The 23,373-nt window shown below is 45.4% G+C and overlaps 1 protein-coding gene across 5 annotated transcripts in view; it reads left to right on the plus strand.

Annotated features, from left to right (window-relative positions):
• Window positions 1-23,373, plus strand: part of LOC140207282 (C-type lectin domain family 4 member C-like) — a 131,312-nt gene that overhangs the window by 58,852 nt on the left and 49,087 nt on the right. The window lies entirely within an intron of this gene.

Below are 23,373 nucleotides of genomic sequence, written 5' to 3' on the forward strand. Positions count from 1 at the left end.
GTGAGCCAATCTCTCTTTCCTCCGTCACTTCAGTTTGGTTCTCAACCCTCCGCAGTTCCAGTTCAAACTCTCCCCAGTAACTTAGCAAACCTTTCCGACAGGAGATTGGTCCTCTCGGATTCAAGTGCAACCCCTCGTTTTTGTACATGTCCAACCTGTTTCAGAAGAGGTTCCAGTTATCCAGAAGTCTAACTCCCTGTCCCCTGCTCCAATCCCTCAGCCACTCATTTATCCTCCACGTCATTCTATTCCTATGCTGACTGTCAGGTGGCACAGACAGTAATCCCCAGATTACTACCTTTGAGGTCCTGCTTCTCAACTTCTTTGTGAAGTTAAGAAATGGCAAGGGTAAAAAGACACTAATAGCAGTTATTCACAGGCCTTCAAAAAACAGCAGGGATGTGGACTACAAGTTACAGCTGGAAATACAAAAAGCGTGTCAGAAGGACATTGTCAAGATAAGTATGGGGGATTTTAATATGAAAGTGGATTGGGAAAGTCAAGAAGGTACTGGATCTCAGGATAGGGAGCTTATAGAATGCCCAAGGGATGGATATTTGGTGCAACTTTTGCATGAGCCCACCAGGATCAGCTGTTTTGGATTGGGTGCTGTGTAATGAACCTGAGGCGATTGAGTTCAGTTTCAAATTTGAAAAGGAGAAGCTGCTGCCAAGTGTATGAATATTTCAGTAGAACAAAGGGAATTACAGTGGTATGAGACAGGAACCGGCCCAAGTCGAATGGAAAAGTAATCTAAATGGAGGGACCGTAGAGCGGAATAAGATGAAATTCCTACAACATGTACACCGAGTTGAATACTGTTGCGGGGGAAGACTTACCTGGGACAAGCTGTGGCAGCCGGATCTCTGGCACTGACTCTATTTCTGCAGTGCAGGAGGGAGGGTGGAAAAAGAAGGGAGCGGTAGTGATAGAGCACACGATAGATAATGGTACAGACAGGAGGTTCTGTAGTCGTGACAGAAACTCCCGGATAGTTTGCTGCCTCCCGGGTGCCAGGGTCAGGGATGTCTCTGATCGCGTGCACAGCATTCTAAAGTGGGAGGGCGAACATGTCATGGTACACATCGGTACCAATGACGTAGGAAGAAAGAGAGAGAAGGTCCTGAAGAGTGAGTATAGAGAGCGTGGTAGGAAGTTAAAATGCGGGACCTGAAGGGTGTTAATCTCAGGATTGCTACATGTGCCACGTGACAGTGAAGGAAAGAATAGGATGCTGTGGCGGATTAACACGTGGCTGAGGTACTAGTGCAGGAGGCAGAGTTTCAGAGTTCAGTATCATTGGGACCTCTTCTGGGGTAGGTGGGATCTGTACAAGAGAGACGGGTTACACCTGAACTACAAGGAGACCAATATCCTTGCACGGAGGTTTGTTACTGCTGTTGGGGATGGTTTAAACTAGATTTGCAGGGGGATGGGAACCAGAGTGCCAGACCAGATAGTGGAGCGGGGGTGAAAATAAATGATGTTAAAAGTTCATGTAATGTCTCAATACAAGGGTTGTGTAGGGGAGTAGGGGAGAATCAAGCAAGAGAACATGAGTTCAGAGTTATGGAGCAAAAGTTTACGGGTAACACGAGGGGGGGACTTCTTTACTCAGAGGGTGGTGGCTGCGTGGAACGAGCTTGCCGTACAAGTTGTAGAGGCAGGTTCGATATTGTCATTTCGAATTGGATAGGTATATGGACAGGAAAGAAATGGAGTGTTATCGGCTGAGTGCATGTTGGTGGGACTAGATGAAAGTAAGTATTCGATACGGACTAGAAGGGCCGATATGGCCTCTTTCCGTGCTGTATTTGATATATGGTTATATGGCTACATGTGTGTGGTGGTAATAATCTTCGGGGGTGTGCCTGTTTTACGGATGATTCCAAGGTAGGTGGAGGAGCAGGAATTGTTGAAGAAACGGAAAAGTTACAGAGGGACATGGTCAGTTCTGGAGAGTGGGCAAATAAATGGCAGATGAGATACTATGTTCTGAAATTTTCGGGGAAAATGAATACTCAGACCCGGAGGGAGAGTGCTGTAGAAATGTCTCTATTTGTCACATGACATCATGGGGAACCTAGAACCGAAAAGCGGGATCCTGGAGCTCCCTCAAACAAGGAAACTCAGTCATATTTATACATCACTGGTTCGTGACAAGAGACACTTAGTTGGATTTTTGTTTACTGAAGTAAAGGTCACGTGCTCAGGATATTGTATGACCAGATAATTCCTTATTTGAACATTTGTCGAGCATTTTCAGAGAATGCTACAGAATAGCGAAGTAGCAAAAATATGTTCTTGAGCAGCAACGCATTTTACTTAAGTGTTAGTTCTCAAAAAATATATCAGTCCAACTGACTCAACCTCAGACATATGAAAATTCTCAGAAAAAAGAAGTACAGATGCAGTTATTTTTATATCTCAGTTGCGAGGCACATTTCAGTCACACAGAGTACATTAGTTACAGATCAACAATTGTGGACTTCGAATGCACATTTAAAAAAAAATCATTAACCCCCCCAATGCATAATATAATGCAAGGCCTTGATATTTTCTTCCACTATTCCCTCCTTGTTAATCTTCTAGATTAACACTTCTTACTGGGGTATTGCATCCTCCTCCTCATACGGGGTTTCATAAGGGGAAAGGTCTCTCCTTCCCTGGGTACAGCTCTGCTGGCTTTCATTATTTGGGGTACCACAGGGACACCTTGAGGGCCAGACAAGGCTCTTTTCATTAAATGATAACAGCAGAATTGCAATGCTGCACATACACAACACCCTAAACACATATCATCGCCCCTGCAACTGTTCCATGTGTTACCCAGCCTCGCCAGCCAGAAAATCAACCCTCTATTATCTCCCACCACTTTTTCCCCGGACCAAAATTCTTGAACAGCTTCCCTATCTTTCTAATCTCCTCTATCTTCAGTTTTATGTGCTGATCAGTTATATTTTCAGAGGCATCGGGGTTACAGGTACAACATTCTTTCCCTACTAACGGACAGACCCCTCCTTCTTCGGCTAATACTTCTTCTCCACTTTCCTGTTTCTTTGTATTTGCCCTCCGACGCTGTTAGGTAATCAATTAATCCCACCCCCAATATGACTATCACCACTACTTCCTTCATGTGAGTCCTCTATTGAGCGTATATTTTGTTAATATTCAGTCACCATGTATATAACATTAGGTGCAGGTTTAAATAAATTTATGTTCCGGTCTGTCAGTAACGCTTTGCTCTTGGTTCTCAGAGCCGTTCCCTCTCTCTCGGGGAAGAGGTGACCTGTTCGGTGTTTTATTTCCTCCCTGTCGTAGTGCAACCTGCGCCTGCTGACATGTGTTCAGTCAGGTTTCTCCGTCACCTTAACGCTGTATGGGTCCTCATCGGCCTGGGGGAGAAAGAGTCTTTATTCACGGATCTCACATTTATTCTGTCTGCCGGCTTAATGGATGCAAGTTACCTTCAGTTAAAGGTGCCTGGGTTAACTGGACCCTCTCATACAACTTCCCTGCCCCCTGACGCAATGCTTGTGCGTATTTTAGTGTTTTCTTATCATTGTATATTAGCACTACTTTTTTCTGTTGTCATGGGGGGCTCAGTTCCTGCTGTCATAGGCCGCCCCATCAATATTTAATGAGGGGTAAGTCCTGTATTTCTATCCTTCTGATTTCACATCGTGTACATTAGTAAGGGCATTGCCTCTGGCCGACGAGACCGTTTTGCTGACAAACATTTGTCAAAGTCGCTTTTATGTCCCCGTTTGCTCTTTCCACCATACCTGAGGGCTGAGGCTGGTAGGGGATACGCAATTTCTAACGGAACCCAAAGTCCTCCTTCAGTCCCTGTGCTAATCTATTTGTAAAACGGGTTCCCCTGTCGCTATTTATCCCTAGGGGAATTCCAATCCTAGGTATAATGTCTTTCATAAATATGTTCCCTGCAGTTCTTACATCATTCCTCCCAGTTGGATAGGCCCCCTCCCATCTGAAAAAAAACGTGTCCACTATTGCCAATATATACTTAAACCTCCTTTCAGCAGGCATATGTACAAAGTCAATCTGCAGGGTCCTTTAGATAGGGGTGTACAGCCTGATCAGTTAGTAAAGTGTTATAGTCAGTGCAATGGGGATGATTCTTTTCTCGGCTGTTCTATAAAGTTCTGCAGAATTTGCATGTAGAGGTTGGGTCGTCCAATCAATGTGTCATACAGTCTCTGAAGCTGCCAAACACAGAGACTGCTATCCAGCTGCCACCAGCATAGTATGAACGTAGAACATACAATAGTACAGCACAGTACAGGCCCTTCAGCCCACAATGTTGTGCCGACCCTCAAGGCCAGCCTCCCATATAAGCCCCCACCTTAAATTCCTCCATATACCTGTCTAGTAGACTCTTAAACTTCACTAGTGTATCTGCCTCCACCACTGACTCAGGCAGTGTATTCCACGCACCAACCACTCTCTGAGTGAAAACCCTTCCTCTAATATCCCCCTTGAACTTCCCACCCCTTACCTTAAAGCCATGTCCTCCTTTATTAAGCAGTGGGGTCCTGGGGAACAGGCGGTGGCTGTCCACTCTATCTATTCCTCTTATTATCTTGTACACCTCTATCATGTCTCCTCTCATTCTTCTTCTCTCCAAAGAGTAAAGCCCTAGCTCCCTTAATCTCTGATCATAATCCATACTCTCTAAACCAGGCAGCATCCTGGTAAATCTCCTCTGTACACTTTCCAATGCATCCGCATCCTTCCTATAGTGAGGTGACCAGAACCTGAACTGTATGGGCCCTGACTGTCATTTTCTCGCCCATTCATTAATTTTAGCATTTCAAGGGCCCTAATTTGAGGAAGTTCCACGTATATAACTTCATCTGTACAGTGCAGTATTGCCCATAATTTACAAAGGGTCTGCGGACCAAGCAGGGGAAGCGGGTCTGTTTTAGATAAAATGAAGGCATCTGTTAAAAGCTTATCTTCCATTCCCTTTTACTCTTTTCCTACCTGTTTTTTTTTTTTTTTGCCTTTTTGGGTGTGTTTTTTTTTCTGAGTAATCTCTCGTACTGCTAACACTTGCTTCAGTTCCTTCAGCTTTAATTCCTCTGTCCTGAGATGCTTCTCTCGTTACAGTGATGTCTTCTCCGCTGGGGTGTCAGATGCCTGAACTTGTGGCATGGAGAGTTGGAAGGAGTGGGTGCGGGTCGTCCCAAGGCAGTCGTAGTCATTATTAAATGGACTATTTCAGTATTGGGTGCCAATGGGGCACTGGCCGGTACGGGGAGTTGAGGATAAAGTCCCGTGACCGGTTTCGTTTCAGCCCCAGCCTTCTGTGATTCCGGCTTCTTAATCTCCTTTTTCGTTGGAGGTTGGTGTCTTTTAGCCACCTCCTTCCATCGTTTAAAACGTCTTAGCATTTAACCAGGATCCCAATTTGGGTCGCCGTCCCCAAATCGGGTGGCGGCCTCCCAGTGCTGGATTAGTCTCAAATTAAAACTTCCCCCATACGGCCAATCCCCATGTGACCACTCCAACAAATCACTGCCGTATGTTACCGCACAACGACCATCTCCGGTCTCTCTGATTACCATATCTGCAGGACACCCAGCCGGGACTAAGGGGTCTCCTGTTTGCTGGTGGTGCAATTCTATCTTTTTTTACCCCCTGCGGTCTTTTTTTTTTTAAACCTGCTTGTGGTTGAGTGTTCAAAACCTTCGCCTTACCTCCGGAACTCTTCGGTTTATTAGTAGGGTTCGCGCCAGCCGATGCACTTCCCGTTTTTTTTTCCTGTTTAGGATTTTAATTTCAGTTCAAAAAACACAAAGTTTCTTTATACACACTATGTACACAATGATCGCTCGCTGGTGGGTTTGACACAGTTACGCCGCGCACTCACTTACTTCCCCCAAAAGCATATCTACAGCGCTCACTGGTGTTTAGAATTTTCTCGGCAGTTCCTACATTCCTTATCTTCTCAGCGGCAGCCTTCCTTTAAACAAAAACTCAGTCCCACTATCAGCTAGGACGTTTGTTTCTCAGAATCTTCTCCTCGACGGAACCCCAGGACGCCGGCATCGGCCGCCGCCAGGGGGCCGGGATAATTTTCTCCTCGAAGTGGGAGGGAGAGGAGCCAGAGGTCATGGTGCATAGAGGTACCAATGACATAGGGAGGAAAAAGGAAGAGGTCCTGAAAGGAGAATATAGGGAGTTAGGAAGGGAGTTGAGAAGAAGGACTGCAAAGGTAGTAATCTCGGGATTACTGCCTGTGCCACACGACAGTGAGAGTAGGAATGGAATGAGGTGGAGGATAAATGCGTGGCTGAGGGATTGCAGCAGGGGGCAGGGATTCAAGTTTCTGGATCATTGGGACCTCTTTTGGTGCAAGTGTGAACAGTACAAAAAGGACTGGTTGTTCTTGAATCCTAAGGGGACTAGAATCCTGGCGGGGGGATTTGCGAAGGCTACTGAGGAGACATTAAACTAAAATGGTTGATGGGGGGGGGGGGTTGCGGAACAAATTGAATAGACGAGGAGAGAGGAGGTCAGTTCACAAATAGAGAAAGCTAGGAGACGGTCTGTAAGGACCGATAGGAAAGGGGAAAGAGAACGGGAGTGCTCAAACCGAAGATTTAGGGGAGAAGGAAGAAAAAATAACAAGGTTGTTTGCTCCATTAGGAATAAAGAGACAGTAAGAGGTGGATAGTTTCTTAAATGCATCTATTTATTTCGAGGAGCATTTCAAGAAAGGTGGATGAGCTCAGAGCACGATTGATACCTGGAAATATGATGTTGTAGCTATTAGTGAAAGATGATTGCAGGAGGGGTGCGATGGCAACTAAATATTCCTGGATTTCGTTGCTTCAGGTGTAATATCATCGGAGGGGCAAGAAGGGAACGTGTTGCATGGCTTGTCAGAGAAAACATACCAGCGGTGCTTTGGCAGGATAGATTGGAGGACGTCTAGGGAGACTATTTGGGTGGAATTGAAGAATGGGAAAGCTGTAGGGTACAGGAACATTATGTTCCTGTTAGGTTAAAAGGAAAGGTTAAACGTTTGAGAGAGGCGTGGTTTTCAAGGGGTATAGGAAACTTATTTTGGAAAAAGAGAGATATCTACAATAAATATAGGCAGGTTGGAGTAAATGAAGTGCTCGATGAACACAAAGAATGTAAAAAGTACCTTCAGAAAATATTAGAAAAAGCTAAAAGAAGATATGAGGCTGCTTTGGCAAGTAAGTTGAAAACAAATCCAAAGGGTGTCTACAGTTTTATTAATAGCAAAGGATAGTGAGGGATAAAACTGGTCCCTTAGAGAATCAGATTGGACGGCTATATGCGGAGCAAAAAGAGATGGGGGATATTTTGAACAATTTATTTTCTTTCGCATTCACTAAGGAGAAGGATACTGAATTCTGCAAGGCAAAGGAAACCGGAAGGGTAGTTGTGGAAAGCATGATGTTTAAAAAAGAGGAAGTACTGGCGCTTTAAAAAATATAAAAGTGGATAAAAATCCGGATCCGAACAGCATTATCCCGAGGACCTTGAGGGAAGTTACTGTAGAAATAGAAGGGGCTCTCACCGAAATATTTTAATTGTCATTAGAAACGGGGACTGGCGGTTTGCTCATTACGTTCCATTGTTTAAAAAGGGTTCTAAGATTAATCCAAGAAATTATCGGCCTGTGAGTTTGACGTCAGTGGTGGGTATATCGATGGAAAGTATTTTTAGAGATGTTATATACAATTATCTGGATAGACGGGGTCTGATTAGGAATAGTCAACATGGATTTGTGCATGGAATGTCATGTTTGACAAATCTTATTGAATTTTTTAATGAGGTTACGCGGAAAGTTGATGAGGGTAAAGGGGTGAGAGTTGTCTATATGGACTTCAGTAAAGCCCTTTACAAGGCTCCACACGAAAGGTTAGTTAGGAATGTTCAATCGTTAGGAATTAATATTGAAGTAGAAAAATTAATTCAGCAGTGGCTGGATGGGAGACGCCAAAGAGTAGTGGTGGATATCTATGTGTTAGATTGGAGGATGGTGTCCAGTGTTTTGACTTAGGGATCTGTACTGGGTCCAATGTTGTTTGCCATATATCGCCAATGAACTGGCCGCAACTGTTTCCTGTGGCAGGGAATTCCACATATTCACCACTCTCTGTGTGAAGAATGTTTTCCTCATCTCGGTCCTAAAAGGCTTCTCCTTTATCGATAAACTGTGACTCCTCGTTCTGGACTTTCCCAACATCGGGAACAATATTCCTTCATCGAGTCCGTCCAATCCTTTCAGGATTTTATACGTTTCAATAAGATCCCTGCTGAATCTTCTAAATTCCAGTGAGTATAAGCCTAGCCTACCAGACTTTCATCATATGAAATTCCTGCTATCCCAGGAATCAATCCGGTGATCCTTCTTTGTCCTCCCTGTATGGCAAGCATGTCTTTCCTCAGATTAGGGGACCAAAACTGCACACAATACTGCAGGTGTTGTCTCACCAAGGCCTTGTACAACTGCAGTAGTACCTCCCTGCTCCTGTACTCGAATCCTCTGGCTATGAATGCCAGCATACCATACGCCTTTTTCGTCGCCTGCTGCACCTTCATGCCTACTTTCAATGACTGATGTATAATGACATCCAGATCTCGTTGCTCCTCCCCTTTTCCAAATCGGTCACCATTCAGAAAATAACCTGTTTTCCTGTTTTTGCCACCAAAATGGATAACCTTACATTTATCCTCTCTAAATTGCATCTGCCATGAATTTGTCCACTCACCTAATCTATCCAGGTCACCCTGCATCCTCTTTGCATTCAGCTCACAGTTAACATTTCCGCCCAGCTTCGTGCCATCCGTAAGCTTAGAGTTGCTACATTTAATTCCTTCATCCAAGTCATTAATATATATTGTAAACAACTGGGTTCCCAGCACTGAGCCTTGCGGTACCCGACTAGTCACTGCTTGCCATTCTGAAAAGGTCCCGTTTATGCCCACTCTTGCTTCCTGTCTGCCAACTAATGCTCTACCCACATCAATGCCATACCCCCAATACCGTGTGCTTTAAGTTTGCACACTAATCTCCTGCGTGGGACCTTGTCAAAAGCCTTTTGGAAATCCAGGTATACCACATCCACTGGTTCTCCACTATCCACTTTACTAGTTACATCCGAAAAAATTCTATGAGATTCGTCAGACATGATTTTACTTTCATAAATCCATGCTGACTTTGTCCGATGATTTCGCCACTTTCCAAATGTGCTGTTATCACATCCTTGATAACTGACTCTATCATTTTTCCCCATCACCGATGTTAGGCTAACCGGTCAAGAAATCCCCGGTTTCTCTATCCCTCCTTAAAAAAAAAAGCGGAGTTACATTAGCCACCCTCCAATCCTCAGGAACTAGTCCAGAATCTAAAGAGCTTTAAAAAAATATCACTAATATTTTCACTAATCACTAATCACTATTATCACTAATACCACTATATCTTGGGTTGCTTTCTTAAGCACTCTGAGATGTAGACCATCTCGCCCTGGGGATTTATCTGCCTTTAATCCCTTCAATTTACCTAACACCACTCCCTACCGTCATTTATTTCCCTCAGTTCCTCCATCTCACTAGACCCTCGGTCCCCAACTATTTCCAAAATATTGTTTATGTCCTGCTTAGTGAAGACAGAACCAAGTAGTTATTCAATTGGTCTGCCATGTCCTTGTTCCCCTTGATCAATTCACCTGGTTCTGACATTTGTCTTAACCAATCTTTTTCTTTTCGCATATCTATAAAAGCCTTTACAGTCAGCACTTATGTTCCCTGCCAGTTTTCTCCCATAATCTTTTTCCCTTTCCTAATTAAACCCCTTGTCCTCCTCTGCTGGACGTTTTTTTTTTCTCCCAGTCCGCAGGTGAACCTTTTTTTTTGGGAGTAATTTGTATGTTTCAGCTTTGGAATTGATACTATCCCAAATTTCCCTTGTCAGCCACGGGTGCACTACCTTCCCTGGTGTAGTCTTTTGCCAAACTGGAATGAACAATTGGTGCAATTTATTCATGCGATCTTCAAATGCTTGCCATTGCATATCCACAGTCAACCCTTTAAGTATCATTTGCCTGTCTATCTTAGCTAATTCACGTATCACACCTTCAAAGTTACCTTTCTTTAAGTTCGGAACCTTTGTTTCTGAATTAACTATATCAGTCTCCATCTTAATGAAGAATTCTACCATATTATGGTCACACTTACCCAAGGGGCCTCTCGCGACAAGATTGCTAATTAACACTTCCTCATTGTCCAATACCCAGTCTAGAATGGCCTGTTCTCTAGTTAATTCCTCGACCTGTTGGTTCAGAAAACCATCCCGCACACATTCCAAGAAATCCTCTTCCTCAGCACCCTTACCAATTTAGTTCACCCAATCTATATGTGGATTGAAGTCGCCCATTATAACTGCTGTTCCTTTATTACAACATTTCTAATTTCCTGTTTAATGCCATCCCCAACCTCACTACTACTGTTAGGTGGCCTGTACACAACTGCCACCATCGTTTTCTGCCCCTTAGTGTTATGCAGCTCTGCCCATATCGATTCCACATTCTTCAGGCTAATGTCCTTCATTTCTATTGCGTTAATCGTCTCTCTAACCAGCACCGCTACTCCACCTCCTTTTCTTTCATGTCTATCCCTCCTGAATATTGAATATCCCTAAATGTTGAGCTCCCATCCCCGGTCACTTTGGGACCATGTCTCTGTGATTCCAACTATATCATATTCATTAATAACAATCTGAACTTTTAATTCATCCACCTTGTTACGAATGTTTCTTGAATTGGCACGCAAAGCCTTTAGGCTTGCTTTTACAACACTCTTAGCCCTTATACAATTATGTTGAAAAGTGGCCCTTTTTGATTTTTGCCCTGGATTTGCCGGCCTGCCACTTTTACTTTTAACCTTACTACTTTTTGCTTCTGTCCTCATTTTGCACCCCTCTGTCTCTCTGTACTTGTTCCCAAACCCCCTGCCACATTAGTTTAAATCCTCCTGAACAACAGTAGCAAACGCTCCCCCTCGGACATTGGTTCCAGTCCAGCCCAGGTATAGACCGTCCTGTTTGTTCCGGACCCACCTACTGAAGAACTGGTTCCAATCTCCAGAAATTTGAATCACTCCCCTTTGAAACATTTTTGAAACCACGTATTCATCTGATATGTCCTCCTATTTCTACTCTGACTATCACGTGGCACTGCTGGTAATCCAGAGATTATTACCTTTGTGATCTTACTTTTTAGTTTATCTCCTAACTCCCTAAATTCACCTTGTAGGACCTCATCGCGTTTTTTTTTTTCTATATTGCTGGTACAGCACGACCAATGGCTGTTCACCTTCCCACTCCAGAATGTCGTACAGCCGCACAGAGACATCCTGTCCCTTTCACCAGGGAGGCAGCATACCCTTCTGGAGTCTCGTTTGCGGCCGCAGAAACGCCTGTCTATTCCCCTTACAATAGAATCCCCTATCACTACAGCCCTCCCACTCCTTTTCCTTCCCTGATCTGGATGATGGGCTGGTAAATTGGATGAGTAAATATGCAGATGATAATAAGATAGGTGGAGATTTGGATAATGAAGTAGGTTTTCAAAGCTTGCAGTGACATTTAGACCACTTAGAAGAGTGGGGTGAACGATGGTAGATGGACTTTAATGCTGAGAAATGCGAGGCCCTACATTTTGGTAGGACTATTCTAAATAGGACATACATGGTAAATGGTAGCGCATTGCAGAATGCAGTAGAACAGAGGAACTAGTAGTAATGGTGCATGTTCCCTGAAGGTAGAATCTCATGTGGATAGGGTGGTGAAGAATGCTGTTGGCATGCTGGCCTTTATAAATCACAGCATTGTGTATAGCAGTTGGGATGTAATGGCGAAATTGTATAAGGTTTTGGTGAGCCCAAATTTGGGGTATTGTGCACAGTTCTGTTCACCGAATTACAGGAACAAAATCAATAAAACTGAGAGAGTACAGAGGAGATTTACAAAAATGTTGCCTGGGTTTCATCTCCTGATTTACATAGAAAGGTTGAAGAAGTTAGGTCTTTGTTCATTGGAGCGTAGAAGGTTGAGTGGGGACTTGATAGAGGTATTTAAAGTTATGAGGGGGGTAAATAGAGTTGACGTGGGTAGGCTTCTTCCATTGAGAGTGGGGGAGATTCAAACAGGAGGACGTGAGATCAGAGTTAAAGGGCAAAAGTTTAGCGATTACATGAGGGGGAACTTCTTTATTCAGAGAGTCGTAACTGTGTAGAACGAGCTTCCAGGAGAAATGGTTGAGGCAGGTTCGATGTGGTCATTTAAAGTTAAATTTGATAGATATATGGACAGGAAAGGAATGGAGGGTTATGGGCTGTGTGCAGGTAGGCGGGACGAGGTGAGAGTAAGAGTTCGGCACGGACTGGAAGTGCCGAGATGGTTTGTTTCTGTGCTGTAATTGTTAAATGGGTATATAGTGATATGACCGTCCCAGTTTCTGCTAAGACGTCGCATCGGCGGAACACCAGGACGCCGGCATCGGCCACCCTAGGGTGACGGAATAATTTTCCACACTTGGAAGTACCCCTCTTTCCGCTCGGGTTCTTTTTTTTTTTGTTTTCGGGAAACCCTGCTGAAATAGTGTCCGTCCAGTAATGCGTTCCTGACTGGGAAGGGGTTCGGATACTAAAGAGGATTCCCATCCTCGTCGTCAAATGTCGCCGAGACAGAATACTCGGACACGGAAAGAGAGAGCCGTAGAATTTTTTTTTATTTGTCACATGATATCATGGGGAGCCCAGCACCTAAAAGTGGGAACCTGGAGCTCCCTCAAACATGAAAACTCAGTCAATGTATACATGAATCGTACGTGACAAGTGAAATTTAGGTGGATTTTTTTTTTTTTACTGCAGTAAAGGTCACGTGCCTCAGGACATTGGATGACCAGATAATTCCTTATTTGAACCTTTGTCTGGCATTTTCAGAGAACGCTACCGAATAGCGAAGTAGCAATAATATGTGCCTGAGCAGCAACACATTTTGTTTAAGTGTTACTTCTCAGAAAATGTATCAGGCCAGCTGGTTCAACCACAGATACTTACAAGTTCTCTGAACAAAGAAGTCCGGATGCAGTTATTTTTATATTTGGGTTGCGAGGCACAGTTCAGTCACGCAGACCACAGTAGTTACAGATAAATTACTGCAGACTTCTATTTCACATTTTAAAACAAATCATTTGCTCCCTCAATGTCCATTACAATGTGAGGCCTTGATATTTTCTACTACAAGAATATAGGGCTGTGCATTTTGGAAGAAGAAATAATCGGGCAGATTTTTATTTAGATGGCGAGAACATTCAAAATTCGGAACTGCAAAGGGACCTGGGTGTCCTCGTGCAGGATACCCTGACGGTTAACCACCAGGTTGGATCGGCAGTGAGGAAAGCTTATGCTATGTTAGCATTTATTTCAATAAGAATAGTGTGTAAGAGTAAGGAGGTGTTGATGAGGCTGTATTGCGCACTGGTAAGACCTCAATTTGAATACTGTGTGCAGTTTTAGACCCCTTATCTTAGAAGGGATGTTATGATGTAGGAGAGAGTTCAGAGAAGATTTACGAGGATGATTCCTGAAATGCAGGGGCTAACACATGAGGAGCTTTTGTCGGCTCTTGAACTGTATTCATTAGAATATAGAAGTATGAGAGGGGATCTCATAGAAACATTTCGAAAGTTGGCAGAGTTGGACAGAGGAGATGTGGAAAAGTTGTTTCGCTTGGTGGGAGAGTCCAGGACAAAAGGTCACAGTCTTAGAATTAGAGGGTACCCATTTAAAACAGAGATGAGGAGAAAGGTTTTCAGTAAGAGGGTTGTGGACCTATGCAATTCGGTGCCACAAACAGCTGTGGAGGCCCGATCACGGAGGGTGTTTAAAGAGGAGATTAAACGGTATCTAATTAGTCGGGGTATCAAGGGATATAGGAGGAATACCTGAAATTGGAACAAGATGGGAGAAAAATTTGGCTCATGTTAGAGTGACGGAGCAGATTTAATGGTCCGAATGGCCTACTTCAGCTCCCTTGTCCTGTGTTTTCTGTCCTAACCCCCTGTAGTCTTTTTTTTTTTTTCAGGAACTCCTCCGTTTTACTACCTATTTCGTTGGTACCAGTATGTACCACGACCTCTGGCTGTTCTCTCTCCCACTTCAAGTTATCATGAACGCAATCAGAAACATCCCGGACCCTGGACGATCAGATAGAAACCATAAAAGCCATAGAAACTACAGCACAGAAACAGACCTTTTGGCCCTTCTTGGCAGTGCCGAAACATTTTCTGCCTCGTCCCACTGACCTGCACACTCACCATCGCCCTCCATACACCAAGCATCCATGTATCTGTCCAATTTATTCTTAAATGTTAAAAAAATAACCCGCATTTACCAATTCGTCTGGCAGCTCATTCCACACTGCCAACGCTCTCTGTGTGAAGAAGATCCCACTAATATTCCCTTTAAACTTTCCCCCACTCTCCCAAAACCCATGTCCTCTTTTTTTTTTTTCCTCCCCTTGCCTCGCTGGAAACTGCCTGCTTGCATTCACTCAATCTATACGCATCATAATTTTACATATCTCTATCAAATCTTCCCACATTCTTCTACGCTCCAGGGAATAAAGTCCTAACCTATTCAAACTTTCTTTGTAAATGAGTTTCTCAAGTCCCTGCAACATCCTTGCAAACCTTCTCTGCCCTCATTCAACCTTACAAATATCCTTGCTGTAATTTGGTGACCAAAACTGAACACAATACTCCAGATTCGGCCTCACCAATGCCTTACACAACCTCATCATAACATTCCAGCTCTTATACTCATTATTTTGATTAATAAAGGCCAATGTACCAATAGCTCTTTTTATGACCCTATGTACCTGTGACACCACTTTCAGGGAATTTTGTATCTGTATTCCCAGATCCCTCTATTCTACTGCACTCCTCAGTGCCTTACCATTTACCCTGTATGTTCTACCTTGGTCTGTCCTTCCAAAGTGCAATACCTCACACTCGTCTGCATTAAACTCCATTTGCCATTTTTCAGCCCATTTTTCCAGCTGGTCCAAGTCCCTCTGCAGGCTCTGAAAACCTTCCTCACTGTCTACTACATCTCCAATCTTTGTATCATCAGCAAATTTGCTGATCCAACTTACCACATTATCATCCAGATCATTGATACAGATGACAAATAACAATGGACCCAGCACTGATCCCTGTGGCACACCACTAGTCACAGGCCTCCACTCGGAGAAGCAATTCTCTACCACCACTCTCTGGCTTCTTCCATTGAGTCAATGTCTAATCCAATTTACCACCTCTCCAAGTATACATAGTGACTGAATCTTCCTAACTAACCTCCCATGCGGAACCTTGTCAAAGGCCTTATTGAAATCCATGTAGACAATATCCACTGCCTTCCCTTCATCCACTTTCCTGGTAACCTCCTCGAAAAACTCAAGTAGATTGCTCAAACATGACCTACCACGCACAAAGCAATGTTAACTCTCCCTCATAAGTCCCTTGTCTATCCAAATGTTTGTAGATTCTGTCTCTTAGTACTCCCTCCAACAACTTACACACTACCGCCGTCAAACTTACCGGCCTATAATTTCCCGGAATACATTTCGATCCTTTTTTAAACAACGGAACAGCATGAGCCACTCTCCAATCCTCCGGCACCTCACCTGCAGACAGCGACATTTTAAATATTTCTGCCAGGGCCCCTGCAATTTCAACACTAGTCTCCTTCAAGGTCCGAGGGAACACCTTGTCAGGTCCTGGGGATTTATCTACTTTAATTTGCCTCATGATAGCAAGCACCTCCTCCTTTTCAATCTGTACAGTTTCCATGGTCTCACTACTTGATTCCCTCAATTCCATAGACTTCATGCCAATTTCCCTGGTAAATACAGACGCAAAAAAAAAAAAAAAGAGGGACCCAGAACCGCTCACAGTACTCCAAGTGAAGCCTCATCAGTGCTTTATAAAGTGTCAACGCTATATCCTTGCTTTCATATTCTAATCCTCCTGACAAGAATGCTGACATTGTATTTGCCTTCCTCGCCCCCGACGCCACCTGTAAATTAAACTTCAGGTTATCCTGCATGAGGTTTCCCAATTCCCTTTGCGCCTCAGATGTTTGAATTTCCTCTCCATTTATATATTAGTCTATGTCTTTATTTCCTGTACCAAAGTACACGACCATACACATCCCGGCACTGTGAAAGACCCGCCGCTTCTTTGCCCATTCGCTCAATCTCCCTGAACCCTTCTGTAGCCTCGCTGTTTCCCCAACCCGACCTGTAGATCGGTGACGTCACTGCCGATCTGCAGTGACTGAGGTTTCCGATGAGGATGTCCATCATCCAGTGACAGAGGGAGGTACACAGGCCCAACACCTGGAGCTTGAGGAGTAGAAATGAGGGGATGATTCTGCTGAACGCCGAGCTTTTGTCAGTCAGCAGCATCCTGACGTTGGTGTTGTGATGTCCAGGTGGTCCAGTGTCCAGGGGAGAGCAAATGAGATTGCATTCGCTGTAGACCTTTTGTGCAGATGGCCAAATTACAGCGGGTCCACGTCCTTGCTGCAGGAGGAGTTGTCTCTGGGTTGACCAGCCTATCTACACACTTAATCACAGTAGCTGTGAGTGTCACTGGGCGATTGTTGTTGAGGCAGCTCACTTCACTCTTCTCGGGCACTGGTGAGATTGTCGCCCTTTTGAAGCAGGCTGGGAGGTCCGACTGCAGCCGAGAGAGACTGAAGATGTCCGCGGACACTCCACCCGCCGCTGCAGCTGTCCCCATTTACGTCACTATATCCCTCACCTGCAGCACTCTCCGTCTCCCTCAACCCCTTCAAAATATACCACCCTGCCCTTCCCGCATCAACTCCCTCGCTGATAGTTGATATGCATTTTCTCGTCTATGTCTCTCAGTGGACGGACAAGCACAAAAAATTCACCCTGCATCAGTTCAGTCGCCATTGTTTGAAGTTTGAGTTCTTCCTGATGAGTTTTAACACGAATAAACTCAACACAGTGGCATTGAAACCCCTGCGCCAACTAGAGTTTTGCCGGTGAATTGCAGAGCGAAGCAAAGCCACCAGCGCACAAGTATAAATGCCCACAGAAGCGTAGGCCACTTGCGTAGGCTTCGGTGTAAGCTAGTACGCACAAGGATAAATGGGTCTCTGCGGAGAGAGCTGCACTCGGTGTCTCACCACGAGAGTGTGTAATGACACGGTGCAGAGGGAGCAATACTGTGTGTCTGAACCCGGGAGTGTATGATGGGACGGTGTGGAAGGAGCTTCACTCAGTGTCTGACCCCGAGAATGTGTGGTGGGACTGTGTGGAGGGAACTTCACGCTGTGTCTGACCCAGGGAGTGTATGACTGGACGGTGCAGAGGGAGAATCACTCTGCGCTTGACTCCGGAAGTGTGTGATGGGCCAATGGTTATGGAAATTAACTCTGTTCCTGGCCACAGGAGTCTGCGATTGGATGGTCTCGAAAGAACTTCATGTTGTGTCTGATCACGGGAGTGAGCGACGGGACGCTGTGCAGGGAGATGCCCTCTGTTTCTGTCCCCGGATGTGTGTGCTGGGACGGTGTGGAGAGAGTTTCGATCTGTGACTGACCGCGGGAGTGTGTGATTGGACAGTGTGGAGAGAGCGTCACTCTGTTGCTGACCACAGGTGTGTGAGATGGGACGGAATGGAGGGAGATTCACTCTGTGCCAGACCCCGAATGCGTGTCATGTGACAGTGTGCAGAGAATTCACTCTGTATCTGACTCAGGAGTGTGTGATGGGATTATGTGTTGGGAGCTTCACTGTGTATCTGACCCCGGGAGTTCCTGACGGGACAGTGTGCGGGGGGCATCACCCTGGGTCTCACTGCGGGAAAGTGTGACGGGATGGTGAGAGGGAGGTCTCTCTTTGTCTGACACCGGGAAGAATTAATGCGAAGGTGCGGAGCGAGATTCACTCAGTGTCTGATCTCGGAAGTGTGTGATGAAAGGGTTTGGAGGGATTCCCACACTGTGTCTGACCCCAGGAGTGTATGATGGGACGGTGTGGAGGGAGATCACTATGTGTCTGACCCCGGCAGTGTGTGATGGGACGGTGTGGAGGGAGATTCACTCTGTTTCTGACCCTGGGAGTGTGTGATGGGACTGTGTGGAGGGAGCTAAACTGGTTGTCATACCCTGGGAGAGTGTGGAGAGAGCTTCACTCTGTGCCTGACGCTGGGAGTGTGTGATGGGACGGTTGGAGGGAGCTAAATTGTGTGTCTGACCCCGGGAGTGTGTGAAGGGTCAGTGTGGAAGGAGCTTCACTGTGTTTCGGAGCCGGGGATTGTATGACGTGACGGTGTGCAGGGAGCATCACGCTGTGTAGCATCTTAGGAGTGTGTTATGAGACGGAGTGGACTGAGCTTTACTCTGTGTTCTACCCCGCGAGTGTGTGATAGGATAGAGTTTCTCTCTGTGTCTGACCACGGGTGTGTGTGATGGGACATTGTAGGAGGAGCTTCACCATCTGTCTAACCCCGAGAGTGTGTCCTGAGACAGTATGGAGGGAGATCACTCTTTTCATGACCAAGGAGTGTCTGATGGGACAGTGTGGAGGGACCTTCATTCTGTGTCTAACCCCTTTTTTTCCGAAACAAAATATCTTCGTTACACATTCAGTGTCTATATATACAAACAGAGACTAGCACAATTACATCTCTACAAAAAGACAATACACATTAAACCAAAATGTTTCCATCTCTACCAATGATGGCAATTACACTCCAAGGAGCCCAACAGTCCCGGAACGCCTCGAATACCGTCGTGGACAGCGCGTGTTCCTTCTCAATATTTACCCGAGAGCGAGCATAACCCCTAAACATTGCCAGTCAGTCTAACCGGGCTGATCCTCCAGCCAACCGTTTCCAGTCACAGGAGCAAGTTGACAAGGACATCCTCATCCCTCCATCCCCCCCCGCACTTCTTACTGGATGACCATATATAAATAGGGTGGGGCTAAAATTCAACCGGAATGCGAGAAGCAGCCCACACAGATACGGAAAAAGGGGCTGCAGCCTCAGACACTCCATGTACATGTGGTGCACCGTCTCCTCAAGATCGCAGAAATGACATGCGGCCGGGAGATCCGTGTAGAAACTGAAGAATTTATTACAAAGCAACGATGTATACAGCAGCCTCCACCCCAGATCCCCAAGGTGCATGGGATGAACTCCCTTGTGAAGGGATTTTCACTGGGGACACCCCTCACCTCCAGGTGGAAAGACCGATCGCCAAGGCGTGTTAGGACTGTGGACAAGGGCTAGGAAGTGGAAGGTGTGGATTAGTAGCCTATCGAGATACTTCCAACTTGCATCCCAGAAAGGGATTGTGGGTGCCGAGGAGAGACGGCTCATGTTCTGTCTACTCGGCTCACGGATAAGAATGCGGGGACTCTGTCTGACCCCAGGTGTGTCAACTCGGACGGTGTGGAGCGCGATTCGCACTGTGTCAGACCATGTGTTTTTGTGAATGGATGGTGTGGAGGGGGCTTCACTCTATGTCTTAACCGAGGAGTCTGTGCTGGGACGGTGTAGAGGGAGTTTCACTCTGTGTCTGACCCCGGGAGTGTGTGATGGGAGGCTGTGGATGGACCTTCACAGTGACTGTGACCCCGAGAGAGTCTGATGGGACTGTATGATGGGATATTGACTCTATATCTGACCAAGGATGTGTAATGTGACTGTGCTGAGGTTCCGAGATCTCATATATCCAGATAATCATATAACAATTGCAGCACGGAAACAGGCCATCTCGGCCCTTCCAGTCCGTGCCGAACGCTTACATCACCTAGTCCCACCGACCTGCACGTTCCCCATAAGCCTACATTCCTCTCCTGTCCAGATAGTTGTAAAATTTAACTTTAAATTACAACATCGAAACTTTCTCAACCACTTCAGCTGCAAGCTCGTTCCACACAGCTGCAACTCTCTGAGTAAAGAAGTTCCCCCTCAAGTTACCACTAAACATTTGCCCTTTAACTCTCAACTCATGTCCTCTTGTTTGAATCCAGCGCCCCCCCCCCACTCCCAACGGAAAAAATCTATCCACGTCACTCTATCTATCCCTCTCATAATTTTAAATACCTCTATCAAGTCCCCCCTCAAACTTCTACGTTCCAAAGAATAAAGATATAACTTGTGCAACCTATCTCTATAACTTAGGTGCTGAAACCCAGGTAACATTCTAGTAAATCTTCTCTGTGCTCTCTCTATTTGGTTGACATCTTTCCTATAATTCGGTGACTAAACCTGTACATAAAACATAGAGCGTAGAATAGTACACCACAGTGCAGGCCCTTCGGCCCATAATGTTGTGCAGACCCTCAAACCCTGCCTCGCATATCAGCCCCCACCTTAAATTCCTCCTTATACAATACTCCAACTTTGGCCTCACCATTGCCTTGTAAAATTTCTACATTACATCTCAACTCGTATACTCAATGCTCTGATTTATAAAGGCCAGCATACCAAAAGCTTTCTTCACCACCTTATCCACATGAGATTTCACCTTTAGGGAACTATGCACCATTATTCCTAGATCCCTCTGTTCCACTGCATTCTTCAACGCCCTACCATTTACCATGTATGTCCTTCTTTGTTTAGTCCTACCAAAATGTAGCACCTCACATTTATCAGCATTAAACTCCATCTGCTATCTTTCAGCCCACTCTTCTGAATGGCCAAAAAATCTCTCTGAAAGCTTTGAAAACCTACTTCATTATCGACAACTCCACCTATCTTAGTATCATCTGCATACTTATCCAATTTAACACCCCGTCATCCAGATCATTAATTTATATGACAAATAACATTGGACCCAGTACAGATCCCTGAAGCGCACCACAATTCACCGGCCTCCAAATTGACAAACAGCTATCCACCACCACTCTCTGGCGTCCAGCCACTGCTGAATCGATTTTACTACTTCAATATTAATAGCTAATGATTGAACCTTCTGTGTGGAACCTTGTCAAAGGCCTTAGTGAAGTCCATATAGACAACATCCACCGCTTTACATTCGTCAACATTCCTAGTAACCTCTTCAAAAAAAATCAATACGATTTGTCAAACATGAATTTCCACTCACAAATCCAGGTTGACTGTTCCTAATCAGACCCTGTCTATACAGATAATTATATCTACCATCACTAAGAATACTTTCCGTCAATTTACCCACCACTGACGTCAAACTCACAGGGCGATAAAATCTAGCCTTATTCTTAGACTCCTTTTTAAACAATGGAACAACATGGGCAATACGCCAATCCTCCGGAACCATCCTCGTCTCGACTGACATTTGACTTATAATGAATCTCTCTCTCTCTCTCTCTCTCTCTCTCTCTCTCTCTCTCTCTCTCTCTCTCTCTGTCTCTGTCTCTCTCTCACACACACACACCCACACACACTGACACTTTCTCATTCACTCACACACAGCTGCTCCAGCACATTGTCACCCATACCACCCTCCTCTTCGCCAACAACCCCCTAATAACAAAGCCCCTCCTTCTACTTTCGCCTCCGCCCTTAGTGACTGTGGAGAATGCAACCGATCCCGGTAGTGCAGCGGCGTCGCCTTTACTGGAACCGTCCCGGTCATATTTCAGTGTGAACAGGAGAGTGAGGGAAGAGAAAGCGGGTCGGGGAACAGGACGAGAAGGTCCAGTGAGATAGATAGACTTAGGGAGAGAGGGGTTAGAGCGTGGGAGAGAGTTGCGAAATTGAAGCTGGTTACATACATTCATGAGAGATAGATAGTCATAGTCGTAGTCATACTTTATTGATTTCAGGGGGAAATTGGTTTTCGTTACAGTTTCACCATAAATAATGAATATTAATATAACTTTAAATAGTTAAATAGTAATATATAAATTATGCCAGTAAACTATGAAATATATCCAGGACCAGCCTATCGGCACAGGATGTCTGGCCCTCCAAGGGAGGAGTTGTAAAGTTTGATGGTCACAGGCAGGAATGACTTCCTATGACGCTCTGTGTTGCATCTCGGTGGAATGAGTCTCTGGCTGAATGTACTCCGGTGCCCACCCAGTACATTATTTAGTGGATGGGAGTCATTGACCAAGATGGCATGCAACTTAAACAGCATCCTCTTTTCGGTCACCACCGTGAGAGAGTCCAGTTCCATCCCCACAACATCACTGGCCTTACGAATAAGTTTGTTGATTCTGTTGGTGTCTGCTACCCTCAGCCTGCTGCCCCAGCACACAACAGCAAACATGATAGCACTGGCCACCACAGACTCGTAGAACATCGTCAGCATCGTTCGACAGATGTTAAAGGACCTCAGTCTCCTCAGGAAATACAGACGGCTCTGACCCTTCTTGTAGACAGCCTCAGTGTTCTTTGACCAGTGCAGTTTATTGTCAATATGTATCCCCAGGTATTTGTATTCCTCCACCATGTCCACACTGACCCTCTCGATGGAAACAGGGGTCACCGGTACCTTAGTTCTCCTCAGGTCTACCACCAGCTCCTTAGTCTTTTTCACATTAAGCTGCAGATAATTCTGCACACACCATATGACAAAGTTTCCTACAGTAGTCCTGTACTCGATCTCATCTCCCGTGCTGATACATCCAACTACGGCAGAGTCATCCGAAAATTTCTAAAATGACAAGACTCTGCGCAGTAGTTGAAGTCCGAGGTGTAAATGGTGAAGAGAAAGGGAGACAAGACAGTCCCCTGTGGAGCCCCAGTGCTGCTGATCAATCTGTCGGACACACAGTGTTGCAAGCACACTTACTGTGGTCTGCCAGTCAGGTAATCAAGAATCCATGACACCAGGGAAGCATCCACATGCATCGCTGTCAACTTCTCCCCCAGCAGAGCTGGACGGATGGTGTTGAACGCACTGGAGAAGTGAAAAAAAAAAACATGACCCTCACAGTGCTCGCTGGCTTGTCCAGGTGGGCGTAGACATGGTTCAGCAGGTAGACAATGGCATCCTCAACTCCTAGTCGGGGCTGGTAGGTGAACTGGAGGGGATCTAAGTGTGGCTGACCATAGGCCGGAGCAGCTCCAGAACAAGTCTCTCCAGGGTCTTCATGATGTGGGAGGTCAATGCCACCGGTCTGTAGTCATTGAAGCCGCTGGGGCGCGGCGTCTTTGGCACAGGGACGAGGCAGGACGTCTTCCACAGTACACGAACCCTCCGGAGCCTCAGGCTCAGGTTGAATACATGGTGAAGTACTCCACATAGCTGAGGGGCACAGGCTTTGAG

This window comes from Mobula birostris, chromosome 13 (genome assembly GCF_030028105.1).
Source record: "Mobula birostris isolate sMobBir1 chromosome 13, sMobBir1.hap1, whole genome shotgun sequence".
NCBI classification, from domain to species: domain Eukaryota; kingdom Metazoa; phylum Chordata; class Chondrichthyes; order Myliobatiformes; family Myliobatidae; genus Mobula; species Mobula birostris.